We start from the raw sequence: 14615 nt of genomic DNA on the forward strand, positions 1-14615 counted from the left end.
AGATAGACCTGTGTCAGAGTTGGAGTAAAGGTGGATCCTTTGTCCAAACGTAAAGAAATTTCATTTCAAAGAAAGCTGAAATGTTTTGGGGTGGCAACATTTTTTTTCGTTTGTTTGTTCCATCAGTATACTCATTTATATCATGAGTACAATTCGTACTTGCCATGACTACTGGGTGATAATAATTAGCATGCTTTCTTGTTGCAATTATTTGGAAAGGTTTATATGAAACATTTGAAATTATGTTTGACTTATCTACCTCAGTGACTGAATTAACTATGTAATTGCTGGCAGATTGAAATAAAAACCCATTCTCTTTTGATGAGACACTCAGAAACAGGATTTGAAATGGGAATGGGAGGCTCTTCACTGACCAGTGGAACATGTGTATCATCTTTTATGTCAGAAGAAAACATATTTTTGTCATCCAGTTAGAAAACACAGACCTCTTCCAGTGTGAGTTGTTTAGACCTCATAAAATATGTTTCCTTCTCTCTTTACTCTTACCAAAATCAATTTAAGTTACTACACAGATGACAAGTTTTCTCTGTTGAGTGAGGAGTGTATTTCAACCTAAGAATGTCATCCAGCTTTCAGAGAAACACAGATCCAAGACCTTTGTAGGACACTTGGAAATAAGAGACAACATATCCAGGTATTCAGGAGCAGCTTTCAGAATTGTATCCAAAACAGGATATTTCTATTCTCTTAGTGCTGAACTATCATCCTTGTGAATATGAGTCCCTTGTGCAGTGAAGCTCTAGCTTTAATTCTGGTAAAATGTGCAGACTTTCTTGGGTGCTTGCAACCCAGACTCTTCTGCAAATCTTTAACTGATTTACAGTTACTCACATTGGTTTCCAAGAGACTGCTATGGCTGTACTTAAAGCCTGTCTTCAAAATACTTGGGGCCATGGAACTGCAGCTTTCTCTTTCTTATAATTGCTTTCAAGCCTTCCAGATAAATTTATAAATGGAAAAATATGTACATTGTCTATGCAATAATTAGAACAGCATTTTTGTAATCAATAAAAACAATTGTGATCTTCATCTAAACTAAAATTATTGTGAAAAGTGAATAGCTTCTTATTTACTTATCCTGACTCCACAAGATAATGGCCAGCAGAACAGGGCTGGTTTAATTTTCCAGCAAATTACAGGAGTTTTTCTGGCTTATACAGTTTAGAGCAAAGGAGGCTTGAGAGAGAAGCTAAAACTTACTGATTTAGCTATTCCATTTAGAGACAACTCAAAGTGAATTATGCTTGTGCATTGACCACTACTTAAAAGCTAAAAATAAACATTCATATTAATTCTTGGTAATAGAATGTGGGACACATTTCTACCAGCCAACCTTCCACAGAAAGTTAATTATACACTATGATATATGTGTCTAGATCAGCATCAATCCTCAAACCTACATGCAAGGTTTTCATTAAGAGCATAACCTAGTTATTAATTGGCAAAGAGCTGCATAAATTACTTTCAAAACTAATCTGGTGGCAAATTATGCAATTAAACAAAATTGTCATGCCAAGATGGTGTAACAAGCTCTGATTAGGAGTAAAAAGTTAAACTGACATCACAGTTAGTGTAGATAACATATTTTATCATGTTACATGAGCAGCAGGCACTTCAGGAAGGCAGATGACAGCACAAGGCTCAAAACAGAAAGGGGCACAGAAGTTTTAAGTTGTGTGTACTTGCAGCACAGTGAGATGCTGTCATTTAGAGGACTAAAAAAGAACTGTGTGTATTAGTGAGGGACTGAAATCTATCAAGAGGATATGATACATCTTGGGTTCTGCTCTCAATTCAACCACCTGTAAGCAAGTTACTTTCCCAATTGTAATTCTGTAGATTTGTGATAGTGATGGAGTTGTCTGACACTTGTATGCAGAAGTGTTTGCATTTTGAGATCCTCTCTGTGCAAGTGAACACATATATAAAGTATTATTATGAGTTTTTCATGTCACTCTAGAGCCTACCAATCTTCCTAGTCATTTTAACTGTACTTCACACACATTATCTTCTAATTGATTCCCCCAGTCAATATAGGGTATAGATTTTAACTTTCAACTGTCTCTGCTTCACAGAGAAAAAAAATATGAAGAAGGAGAAAGCAATTTTGAGCCTCAGGAAGTTGATGCTCAAAGAAGGTTTCAATCAAATTTTTAAGAGGGAAAATCAGTGAAACAGAGAAGTAGGAAGTATTGATACTGGTAATTCTGCAGTGAGGATGGAGCTCTGATAAGTAATTTGTGTTTGTGTAATGGCCTCATTCTCTACAGTGTTTGTGTGCTTTTATTGGTGAATATTTCAGAATAATGACTCAGTGAAGCAAATCTTACCTTTTTGCACTTACTCTCCTATCTAGAAGCAGAACAGTCAGATTAAATAGTTTTCAAAAATGAACCTAACCAAATAGTCTTGACTGCAGTTTGTCTTTGTGGACTGGTTTTCATTTCTTTTTCCTTTTCAGAAAGGAAAATAATTTTTACTTATCTGAGTAGAAAGCACAAAACTGGCATGCTCCTTACTTACCAAAAAAAAAAGTCAATCTGACACTGCCTCAAGCATTTAACTTTGCTTTCATTTATCCTGCTTGTAAAAGATAATTATTTATAATTTTAGAGACACAAATACATGTTGCAATGCATTTTCTACTCTAATAGAAGGATGCAAATTTTAAAGGGATCTAACAAATATGTAAAGGATGATTATGGAGACAGTTCTGAAACAAAGTTACTCAATTACAAGACAATTAGAAATTAGAAATGATGGGCCTGTTATTTCAGAGTATTTAAGCAAGGTCTCCATCAGAGGTAGCCCTTGTAAAACGTGTAAGTTTCTTGATCTTTTCAGCATTTATTCTACACTAAGCAACAAATCATAAAATTATAGATTCACAGGCTTACATGAATTGCCACTTTCTATCACACTTTGAATTTACTTTGTCTAAAATTGAAGATTAAAGAGAAATACCTAAGTAAACAAGTTTGAAATGCTGACTTCTACACATCAGTGAATAAATAATACAATAAAATATCTTCCCACCATTTCCATGGTAAACTCAAACTGAAGCTTTTAATTTTCTATATTTTGTTCAAACTCTTAGGCCAATAATTTAGATTTAGTCTTAGTAAGGATATTTTCAAATACCTAAAGTTGTTTTGTTATAAATTGATATACATTCTTTTGCATATTTTTGTGGGCCTTAGCTCAGAATCCTTTCTGTCACTTAGTCATCACAGAGAACTTTCATTCTAATTTATAATTCAAAGAGATACAGATACCAATAGCAGCCATAATTCTTCCTCTTTAACCCTCCCACACAAATGTCTTTATATTTTGTGTAGGGGGGTAACATTATCTATTGTTAAAATTCTGCATCAGGAGAGAAACTTCCTACAGGAGCCTATTTACATTTGCTTCTTATTTTAAAAAGCTTTATTGTTGGGACTGAAGTTTTCCATCCTGTGTGAAAGAAGGTGTTAAGGCCAAAGAGTTGGGCTCTGACCCATTTGGGTTAAGAAATTGGAACTGATATAACAAATGTAAGAATTGAAGGCTGGGATTTGGCAGTTAAAGGGAACAGGGATAGGGTGAAGAAACAGGAGTAGGAAAGAGGCAAATTGAAAGGACAAGGCAAAGATGACCAGTCTTTGGAGTAACAGGAACTCTGTGCCCTACCTATGAAGCTTGGCACAGAACATCAGTTGTCTGTTTGTTTCCTTTTTTATCAACAAGCATGTTTAAATCCTCTGGAAAAATGTCTGCTTCATTTAATTCTCTTTCACACATATGATGACAAACAGTGACTTTCTTATTTCATTAATTTGCATGGCAAAACTCTGTATGGTGGTTTGAAATATTTCAGATGACTCATGTCATTGCCAACATGAAATTCTGCTCTTGTTTTCTCTATTTGCTTTCAAACAGAAGAAATTACATGTACAAAATTACATTAAAAGAATATTGTGTTACTCAGAATTTAGAAATGCCAGACTTAGAGCTAATAACCACACAACTTTTGGAGAAATTTCAGCTCATTTCACAATGAGTTTTTAATGAGTTTATTTTCTTGCTCTTCTCTAATGCATGGTCAAAAAGTTGTTTTTGAATGTTAACCATACCTAGTGGGAATACAGAATTACTTCAGCCATGGTTTTTGGTAATACTTATGATCATCTCACAGATAGTGATTCATTTTTCCAGTGCTCTGTGATGTGAGGGTGCTTTACTCCTGAAATTGTTACATTGCTCACAAGCCTTTCTTAGCAATTGTTTTCTTGACAGATATTCAATTTTATTTTCTAGCTTCCAAAGCTCAGTTTTATTCCTCATTTCTGATGCTGAAGGTGAGTTTGTTTTCCATCTCTGAAAACAAGACTTGGGGATGCTGTAAAGAGAACCATTTTCCATAGCACTCCTGTCTTTGGCTGAAATTAGAAAGCCTTATTCAGTTTCAAAGCCCTTTTTACTTCTGCAGTGGATACAAGCAGCAGTTGTCCAACATAAGCAGATGATCCAAAGGAAAAATAAAAAGTATATTCTTATTATGAACACCTAACATAGCTTATCATCTGGTAAGATGGCTCTGAACATTAAAAGGATATAGACTACTAATAATAAGGAGGTTTAATGGTTTTTATATCTTTGAGGTAGCTACAGGTCTTTCAACTTAACTACATTTACACAATAGTTATTAAAATGCAACTGTTATCTGTTAATCTTAGTATCCTTCATTATCAGAGCACCTGATTACCACACAACCTGTAACTAATGGAATTGCTCTGAGTGACAGACTAGACCTTCTGAAGCTGGGCCAAGTGAGCCTTTGGTCAGGTCTTCACCACCTCAGTCCTGCTTTGGTGAAATGATCACCAACTACATCTCCGATGAGGGATTCATTTCATCTGTGTTAGTCTCAGTAATCAGATGTTCTCTTAGAAATTGGATGAAGCTATAAGATATATTGTATCTGATCATCCTAACCATCTTCTCATCATTCTTCCACGTCTAGAATTTCCACCAGGGATTTTGCCAGGAATTGTTTCTCTGTTGCTAGTGAAGTGGAATGTATCTGCAGCTCATTGTCTTGGGCATGATGGACATTTTAAGAGAAGTGATCAAAGCAGAATCAAGCTAAACTACCTTAATTTACAGTAGCATTGATGCTTGTCTTATGGAAACAAATGTAATTACTTCATTTGTCTGTTGCTGTCTAATTTTCACTTTAACAGGTGCCAAAATAATCAACCTTCACATGATAGCTTGCTTTCTCTGGTTGGATTTACTAAAGGTAGTAGAGACATCTGTACAAACTTGGAAGCAGAAGACTAAGTTCTATTCTTTGCTTTTCTTTCACTTGTTACATGCTTTTGGGAAAGTGGTGTTATACCCACATGCTTAGAGGCTTCATCCATAAGATCAATATCAAGCCTTTTTTTTATGATGCTCTGAGGTTACTTTAAGTTTCAGTAACAGAATATAGTTATTACCATATTAGACTAAAAATGTTCTGCTTTACCATTCCTTGTTATTACTATAGTTCCTCCATCAGTAGCAAACATTCTTGGTTTTCATCTCACTAAAAATATTCATATTTTATTTTGATCCTCATTACATTCAGTATGTATTAAATTTAGAATAAAGCATTTAGCATGTATTTTAAAAATTGGAAAAGCTGTATTCTAAAATTTAAAAAAGGACAATTTTTTAGGTTGGTTTTGGGGGAGGGTTGTGGTTTGCTTGGTTTTTTTCTGTAACTAGGGTTGAATTTAAAGATTAACACAAAGATCTGCTGAGAAATTGCTTTTCGATTGGTATAATTGAGACTCCATCCTACTGGAGTAAGAGTCAAGTCTTAATTGTTCACAGAATAGCTGTCCAAATAGTGTGAATTTGTGAAGGCAAGGCAGCCAAGGCCTGGTTGGTGCTCAGCCATAATTACATAATCTAAATTATACAAAGCAAGGGATCCTCAGGTCCCTTGAAGAAAAACCTGCAAGAGCTTGTCTGAATTCCTGAAAAGCTTGAGCTATGAGCACAGTTCTGTGTAAGTAATTGAGTTATACAGTCAGTGAAAAAAAGCTGCAAAAAAATATGGTATGAAGCCTCTTTGTTTCAGAGCAAGTGCAGTGAGTGCACAAGTATGACTGTGATTTCACATGCTTCTTTTTATTGTTGGACTTTAAATCAGCATTTGTATCAATGTAAAGAAAGATAAGAATAAAAGAAGATTAATTTCAATGTTTTGTTGCTTTTTTTTTTATGTCACTGATTGCTATTTTGTAGTTGAATTGCATTTTAAATTTTACATTCAAAATGTTCAGGCTGAGACACAAACACTGCACTTCTATTCCAATGGAAATTTGTGGTATTTTTTTCATTATAGGTCTAAAATTCAGAATTTTTATTACACTAGACATTTTTACATTAGAAGCTCCCACTCTAAATTCTAATCTCTTTTCTGTTCCAGAATAATGCCTATAGGAAAACTGTAAGGGTTTTATATTACTGCAATTTGTTCTCAGAAAGTCTCAAATCTTGTTTAAAAAATGCAAGAATTGTGATTATATAAACAAGTAAAGTCAGTGTCCTATACAAGGCCAAAGATAAGTAGGAATCCACCTAACTTACAGCTTTCCACATTATCTGTTGGGTGTAGAAATTTTGAAATCCTAACTGTTCTACAAAAAGAGCCCTTATATCTGGAAATTGCCCGTGTTTTTTGGCAGAACCTGAATGAGATGATTCTGTGAGGAGCTGGTCTCAATGAGTTTATGGGTCCCTCCAAATTGAGATATTCTATGGTTCTGTGCTATCAGCAATATGAAAATATTTGCCTTTAAGTGTAAAAAATGTTGTGGGCCTTCTTTTGAAATAATACAGTGTCATCTCACTGATTTAAGTATTGCACCAATTATTATAATAACTTTAAAAGGACTCATCTTCCACGCAGGAATGCAAAATGAAGAGAAATAACAAGTGTGCTGGCTCACTGCTGCAAGCCCACACAAAAGAAAACCTGGCCTGACAGTCAGGAGAGTGCTGGGCATTCATTACTTCTCTGGAAATAACAGATGCTTCACTGTCTGTTCATTTTAGAAAATAATCCATTCAGCTGATAAATCAAGGGCTGAAATGTATTTAGAATAGTGGTAACAAAATCAGTCCCCTGCCATGAGGTCACTCTTTGGTGAGTCACCATCGAGTCCCAGAGATGTCATCCTGCTTTTCCCAACAGGTAATTATTGCAAACAGGAAAGGGGACCAGTGGAACTGTAATGATAAGAGTTGGTGTATATATTGAGGGTGTTTTTAACTTATTTTGGAAGCTACCAAAGTGTATTAACTATGGTCACTAACCAAGTAGCATTGTTCTAGAAACACAAGTGACTCTTTTTTCAAGTGTTTTTTACTTCATTATTCCCCAATACCTGTGGCTCAAGATGATTCCTGAGAACAGCTGATTTCCTGCATTTCTGACATTCAAGCCAACTGAGAGCCACAAGCACGTGAGTTTATAAGCTGGCTCTTAGAGATTTAATACACAAAAAAGCCAAATATTTATAGATGCTAAGAACTTGGTCCTTCCAACACATCTCTGTAGCTATTGAAGGTATACAACATTATTTGTTTGTTAATTTAGGAGTTCTTCACACTATACTTCATATTTTAAGACCAGCCTCCACGTAGGATGTAATTTCATTCACTTGTTAGTTAACTAACAATTATTTTGCCTAGTATTATCAACTCTACTAAATGAGAGGAAAATAAGATGACAGATGATTAATTCATATGCTTCATGTCAGAAAGGAGACATTTCCAATGCAAGAAGCCAAGTCCAACACTGAAAGCACCCAGTCTGAACACTACATGATACAAAAATCTGCAGCAAGTTTTTTGCATGCAGTACTTTAATTGCAAAATTCTCTTGGAAGAAAATAATTTGGTGTGTCCTTGAAAAAGAACTGTCTCAAACAAGAGGTTCAGAGTATTGCTTACTTGGAAGGACCAGGCACATTTCAGACTAGTACACAATATTTTGGACAAGGATTCTTCAGGAGAATTTTCAATAAATATTGAAGTGCTTAGAAATGATTTCTTGCAGGATATAAAATAGACAATACTTGGTGTAAGATTGGGATGCACAGGAGGCTCGGGTAATTTTTGTTCATTGATCTTGTCATTGGTAGCAGTTATTGAGCTTCTGTACCTGGTACAGAGCATAAGGTAAAGCACATCTTAGGACAGACTCATGAGAGACTTTCTTCAGTGAGATTTACAGAGATTCAGTTGCCCTTGATCCTGGGCAGTGGAGTGCTTTTTCTAGCAGAAGCACAGGAGGCTGAGGCTCATCTTAAGTTTTGCAGTTCAAAAGTATGGCCAGAGCTTTCTTTGAGACCCAAGTCAGAATGATTCCACCAAGTAAGCAGAGTTCATTGTTCTGAAATCTAATTAGCTACATTACCAGTCCTGGCACAAAACTGGAATGATCCTCTTCCAGCCAGGGCTCCCCTTTCAACACATTGCCAATATAAGCATCCTAAATATCTCCTTTATGCTTTGTTGTCCTGCTGTTAACAGAAAAAGTGAGAAAATAATTTCTGATCATGATCTAAACCAGAGAGATAAAATAAAATTGCTTCAAATCATTATACATTCCATTGGACTCCTTTTCCTCCTTTTGTCTATTGTGTTTTGACCTACTAACAGACACTTTAAGAATACTTTTCAATAGGTACTTTGTGGAGTGGGCTATCAAGCTTTAATTATGTCAAAAGGAGACATCAAGGAAAAGAATCAAAAGAAATTGTCAGAGGTAAAAGGCTAGAAAAACAATGAATTTTAAATTGACAGATACAATTGACAGAGAACTATGTCAGACCAGATTAAATATTCACAGGGCAGAAAAATTTCACAGTAGATGACAGAAATACATATACATCCTCATATATCCAGAGATACAGATACATCCACTTGCCATAGCTGCAGTAATTCAGCTATTTATTAGAGCTTGATAACAAAACTATGCCTCTGTTCTAAAATCTTCCTCTGCCATAGAAATAATTTATCCTCAACTTTCCCTCTGTACATACAAGGACACCTTTTCATTGCATACAATTTCCCACCTGAAACTTGGGAAAAGTTAATCCCTTATCAACTGGCTGTCTATTAGTGTTCTCTTACCTTCTTAAATCTTAAAAAGAGATCTGGTTTACATCCTTTCTTCATTTAAATAATTAAAATTATGCTGAGTACATGTTAACTGCATGAATTATTCACATGATATTATTTTTAAGTCAGTTCTTTGAAATGCTTTGGTTTTCTGAAACTGTTTCGATGAATTTGTTCCCAATCTCTTAATGGCTCGACAAACACATTTACTGAGCATGCAGTAAACAACTAGAAATGGTGTCTTGCAATTCCCAGTATTCAATAAAACCAAGTGATTCATATAATCAGAGAGACTTGATATTGCAATTTTACTCAATGATATATTCCTGTTGACTTCAGTATAGCTAAAAGCAGAATAGATTGGTAGTCTCTGAAGCTAGTAAGACTTTTACAAAAGAACAAGAATTGTCATTTTTTTAAACCAAACTGTTCCCTAAGTTGAAACTTGTAAAAAACTATGGTTTGACAAAATTCACAAAATAAATTTTTTAAGTTTTAAAATCATCAAAAGTTTTTATATTGGCATTTAGATTTTATTTCTTGGTTTGAAATTATTTTCATTTTTAATATTTTATTTATAAAGTTTGAAAACATGAATATGAGCTTTGAAATATTTCTCATCAGTTGTATCCAGCTAAATGTTTCAGCTTAACCAAAGTGACAGTTTAGGGGTTCCTTTTGCTTGAAAACGTAAAATACTGTGCCTGGGTATGGAAGAGATTTCAAATCTAAAATGCTTATATGCCAGAAAAACATTTCCCTACACATCTCTAGTGGTTAGTGGTCTCTCCAGGGGACAGGAAAATACCAGTAATAAAATAAGAAGTATTTTGAATACAGAAGTAATGACAAATCAGAATGAGTGATGTGACTCTAACTAAGGGTTAGAGAAGCTGATTTATAATTTAAACAGGGAATTCAGCAAGTCTTTACTTACAAGGAACAGTTTGACTATTGTGCCCTTTTCCAAAGGATGGATAAACAATCTGTGGGTTTTGGATATTTTCCTTGCCAGCTGTTCTTTATTTATTATTGTCAGATTTTCTTGTGTGATAAAGAAAAATATAATGGTTCATCTTACAAATCAGATGAAAGCACAATTTATGATGAAACAAAAATGCCTTTAGGGCAATGGAGACATAAAAAACAGAGGACTGTTTTATATAATACACTAACAGCTTTCTTACTGCATCTTTCACTTAAGGAAGCTAAAACTACAGCTCCCTGAAGCTGGAATATCTGTAATTTTTGTCTGATGGGGAAGGGTTCCACAGAACTGCAATTACAGGTCGGGCATTACCAAGTTTGTTCTCTACAAAATTGTGCTTCAGTCTTTTCTATTGTTCTAGAATATTATTATTTCCTTCTACTGCCACTGTTCCATCCACTAGTGCTTGGGGAAGAATCTGTCCCTAACTAGGTAGATGCTGTTAGTTCTGCTTGAGTGGGGGAAAAGAATTTCCTTCAGCAGAATCACCTTGAAAACTTTCACATCTGTGCTTACCTTCCAGAACACATGTCGGCTCACTCAAAACACAGTGATCCTTCAATTGTTCTTGTTTCCAGGAATAACTATAGAAGATCTTCTTGTTGAGCAGGTATTGTGCAGTGCTTTGAGATAAAACAGCCCATCTTATCTCTTAGGCAGGTGGACTGATGGCGTGGGTCAGGTTTTCTAGGCTAAGGATGGAAAGTTACTTGGGGCTGCCTTCAGCTGCTGTGCAGGGACAGCTGGAAAAGGGCAGCCACTGTCACTAGGAAAGGCTCCTCTGATGTCTGTGCCAGGGTGCTGCAGAGTTGGCATAAAAGATGTTTTGTTATTTCTTTTCCTATATGGTGGGCATCACTGTGTTTGTGAGCTGCCTAGGTAGATGGATCAGCTGTGTAGCACCAGATCACAGACCAGCTTTGAGATGATGTTTGGTACAGCTCAGTGATTTTCTTCTGCTCTTTGCATGTCTCTGCTATGGAGCATTAATATGGTTAAGAATTAGCCCTCAAATCTGGTGATTTCAGTATCTTGTCTGTCAAAAGGTTTGTAAACTCCTTTGTGTTTTGTCACTGATGCTTTTACTGTAGGATTTGTTAATTATCACAGAGAATACCTGATTTTTCTGCTTACTTGACACTTTCTGTGAATGAATCAGAAAGAAGCTTGTTAAATTCCATCTGTCTCTATCAGTAGATGAGTATAGATTTATCTCTGCACAGAATACATTTGGTTGATTCAATAATTAAAGGTAGCATAATTTTTTTTTGCTTAACCAAAGAGATGTCCAGTCTTCTGAAAATCCTGACTAACACCAGCAATTTCTTGAATGAGATGCTATTGTGTTTGAAAGGACAAAAGGAGTACCAATCAGCACAGAGAAATTGTGTCTGGTTTGCCACTGAAGTGTCTGACTAAAATCACTATAGGAACCCAAGTGAAACATCCCTAGCACCTGTCTAAGACAGCAGATGTGACTGTCAGGATAACTCATGTATTTGGCTTTGTTCTCCTTATAATGCAAAAAAAGGAGGCTTAAACCCCTGTCTATTGCTTCATTCAATTGCTCTATTTCAATGTAGCATGTTCCATTCCAAAACAGAACTCTGGTTTCATGTAGGTCTGATTATTCCATTCTTTATGAGAAAAAGTTTCAAAATATCAAAAGCACCCTGTCTAATTTTAAACTTATATTTAGGCTTTAAAATTATTTCTTTTCCCTGTGGCATGTCAGAGGGGGAACATGGCTGCATACATTAGTGTTCAGGTTGCTTAAAGTTTAAATCAACAAGCCAAGAGTTAACACCATTAAAGGTGCAAACTGCAGGAGATCGAGTCTTAGATGATCAAGGCAATTGTTCTCTGTGCATCAATGTGCTCATCTGTTAATATACACTGCTGTCTTCTCTGCAAAGCAGGTAAGTGGCAAGGAAAAATAGTCTCATGCTATAGATTCAGAGCTGGTTTACAGTTTTCAGAACTTGCTGTAGGGACGACCTTTGTCAGATTAAAACAGTGCTGGAATTCATAAGGCAAAAAAAGTAATTTCTGATCTCTGCATGTTCTCTCCATAGTCTCAACAGTCAAATTCAACCCAGTGCAATTTGATTTGCAATTTTTCTGAGCAGGGAGTCATGAAGTACTTACAGTGTGAGCATATATGTATTAATCTACAACTGAGAATATTTACTTTTACTCCAGAACGTTGATTAAAAGGCCAAAGCATTTATTCTATAAACTGATTTAGTGCAACAAAGGATGGAATCTATGCCATGCCTAATTTAATAAGGAAAATGTATCTGCTAAATTCAGAGAAAGTAGTTATGTGCTTAAAATCATTTGGCTGTTAAAATATGTTGTTTTTCAAGGCTTGCATAGGTAATACTTACCTTAGTTGTCTTTAAATGGCCAAACTTGTAAGAACACCAATTCTGACAGCATCAGTCTGGAGTTATTCTTAGCACTCAGACATCTGCTCAGACTTCAGACTGCAGAAATTCTTCACTCACAATAAAATAATAACAATTGCAGCCTCATTGTTCCTTGACAGAAGCCCTTTGAAAATCTTGTCAGGAAGAACTCTTTTTATCTCAACAAACACATAATGCTCAGGTTCCCCTGCTCTTAACTCCAGAATGCTTTAAAAACAATCTAGTCTTGTCCAACTGCAGTATTATTGACAAATGAAAGCTTTTTTTTTTTTTTTTGTGTCATGTAATGCTTTTAAAAGCAGCACAAACAATATTTGTCCATATAGGACAAAACTTTCCCAACAGATCCTTGCCCTTATATCTCTTTAGACTTGTTCAACTTGTCTAATAGAAAATAGAAGATTGTTTCTATGTAAATCTAGAGTTCTGTTTGAAGTTAGACACACAAAATGGAAATAGAAAAGGCTTAAAACATTTTTCATAGCCTGGTTTGGTCTCATCCAGGCTTTAGATATAAAATAGAAACAAGCTTTCTAAGGATAAAATTTTAAGCCCTGCAGCACATGCTAACAGTGTGCTGGGGCATTGCATTAGCATCAAACGACAGAGAAAAGAGAAACAGTCTGTGGAGTAAAAAAAGACCTCTTCTTTTAGGAGTTGGATTCTCTGCCCCTGCACAGTATCAGATGGGCCTGATTTTCCTTCCTTTGTGATATCCTTAGCAACCATTGTCTTAGAGTGATCCATGTAAGAATGGATTAAATGACTGAATCAGGCATAGAGTTCACTTCTCTCACCATCAGAGGATGAAAATAGAGATATTCAGATATTCACTGCCACAAGCACCAATTTCCTGCACTCTTATGTTACAGTTCAAGTCAGAAGTAGCTAATAGAGCTTGGAACGTACTCATTAGTATCAATGTTCAGACTTGAACATTTCCATGCCCCTTTTGTCCCAAAGATTATTTGTCTGCAAACTGTCTTTTCATTTTCTTCTCATTTCTTTTATACTTGATTTCTCCTTTTACTCATGTTCTTCTATTATTTCTTCCTTTTATTCTCTCTTCCACCCTCTTTTTTTTTTTTTTTTTTTCACTAAAACTTAAAAAAACTTGCTCTCAGCTTCTTTCAGGCAATTTGAGATTGTTTTGTGCCGTATAATCTCTGCCCTTCACGTTCTTCCTGCAAATCCTAAAGTCCCTGGAGCTCTTACTTCCATGGAGAACTCCACAGAATGAGTCCAGTCAGTATTCTTCTTTCCCCTCTTGTCCTGTGAGCCAGGCCATCCCATAATATTTGCCTTTGATTTCAACAAGAGCCTGTTTGGATGCTGAAGATCTCTAATGGCACTGAGGAGCTGGGAAAACTCCTCAACACGGTCAGGTCACTTAAGGCTTATTTGTACATGTGGACCCTGACAACAGTATGGACAAACATTGTTTGGGCTACTTGAAAGCATCAGAAAGCACAAAAAGGCTTTCACTTGTCAATAATACTGCAGTTGGACAAGGCTAGATTCTTCTTAAGGCATTCTGAGGTTAACAGGATGGGAACATTGGGTTTCTGTTGAGATAAAAAGAGCTCTTCCTGACAAGATTTTCAAAGGGTTTCTGTCAAGGAACAATGAGGCTGCAAATGTTAGTGTTATTATTTTAGCATGAGCTAGGGACTTCTGAAATCTGAGTAGATACCTGACTACTACAGTTGAAAAAGGCTCCATTAAGCATTTGTAACACTAAAGTAGTATTAAACTATATAACATTATGCAAGAATTAAATATTTGAAAAATTATTTCCATAGAAAAAGTATTTTGATTGTCTGATGTTTGTCTGTACATGTAGCAAAATTGGATAGTGTCATAAATTGAAAAATAAATTTAACATCAGTTTTATGAGGGGAGAGTAATTCTAAGGCAGAATGCTAGTGGAACAAAGAAATAGCCGTTTCATGTAGACTTTGGTCCTACAGATGTTCAAATGAATATTTAAATATCATCTGATAATCTTG

Source organism: Taeniopygia guttata, chromosome 8 (assembly GCF_048771995.1).
Source record: "Taeniopygia guttata chromosome 8, bTaeGut7.mat, whole genome shotgun sequence".
NCBI classification, from domain to species: Eukaryota; Metazoa; Chordata; class Aves; order Passeriformes; family Estrildidae; genus Taeniopygia; species Taeniopygia guttata.